The sequence below is a fragment of the Zootoca vivipara genome, chromosome 1 (genome assembly GCF_965207765.1).
Source record: "Zootoca vivipara chromosome 1, rZooViv2.hap1.1, whole genome shotgun sequence".
NCBI lineage: Eukaryota > Metazoa > Chordata > Lepidosauria > Squamata > Lacertidae > Zootoca > Zootoca vivipara.
The window spans coordinates 131,738,806-131,739,968 of NC_142582.1; positions in this window are offsets into that span (position 1 = coordinate 131,738,806).

The window sequence follows — 1,163 nt, forward strand, 5'->3', positions numbered from 1 at the left end:
CTTCACCCTCTCCATGCTGTCCTCCCAACAACCCTGTGAGGTAGGTTATGCCTGAGAGCCAGTGGCTTGCCCAAGCAGGTCACCCGGGATTTGAACCTGCATCCTAACCCCAGTGCTTCACACCAATTCTCGTCTGCCTGCACACAGAGGATAGAGATGTAAGCTGTTTTGCAGAGTGCTGCTGTCCATTCCTTGGTTTCTTGCGCATCCACGCTGGAAGGTGAAAGGGCTGTCAGTTAATGAGGGGTTGATGACTCACAGGCACCAAGAAGGGGGCCCGCATTCTAAACCAGGGGTCAGCAACCTTTTTCAGCTGTGGGCCGGTCCACCATCCCTCAGACCATGTGGTGGGACGGACTATATTTTGAAAAAAAATAATGAACAAATTCCTATGCTCCACAAATAACCGAGAGATGCATTTTAAATAAAAGCACATTCTACTCATGTAAAAACACGCTGATTCCCGGACCGTCCGTGGGCCGGATTGAGAAGGCGATTGAGCCACATCCGGCCCACGGTCCTTAGGTTGCCTACCCCTGTTCTAAACCTTCTGCTCGAGTATTCAAGTGACTAAAATTGTGCAGCCTAGTATCCTCTTCCCTCTATTTTCCTTGGGGTGTGTGGATTTAGTTTTCAGTGGACACACAAACAGCCTTTCTTCTGCTCTCAATCATCCACTCCAACTGCTAGATTCACTGTCTACCTGACTTACCTGCACCCCTATTTGTTTTTGTATTGCTATTTTCTACTTTGTGTTCGTATTTTGTATTTTTCTGTTGGGTTGTGAACCACATTGGGATCTTCAGATGAAGGGTCGTATACAAATTTAATAAATAAGAAGCCTCTTTCATTTGTTTCCAAATTAATAAACTGTTGTTGCAGTGTGCAATGCTCCATTCCTTTCCCTCCCCCCCCCCAGTTTTCCATTTCTCTGTCCCCTAACAGTCTTCTATGGCCACTGAACATGCCCAATGCTCACTGGTCTGTTTGTGGGACGTCTTCCCTAAAGCTTTTTGAGGGTGGTGGTGTGGGTACTTCTGCAAACTGCAGGGTCACCGTATAACTGCCGACACCCTGCTTGTCTGCATGGTATATAGTTTCAGCCCCATAATAATTGTAAGTTTGCTATTGGTAAACAGGATTATATAATTGTATAACATAAA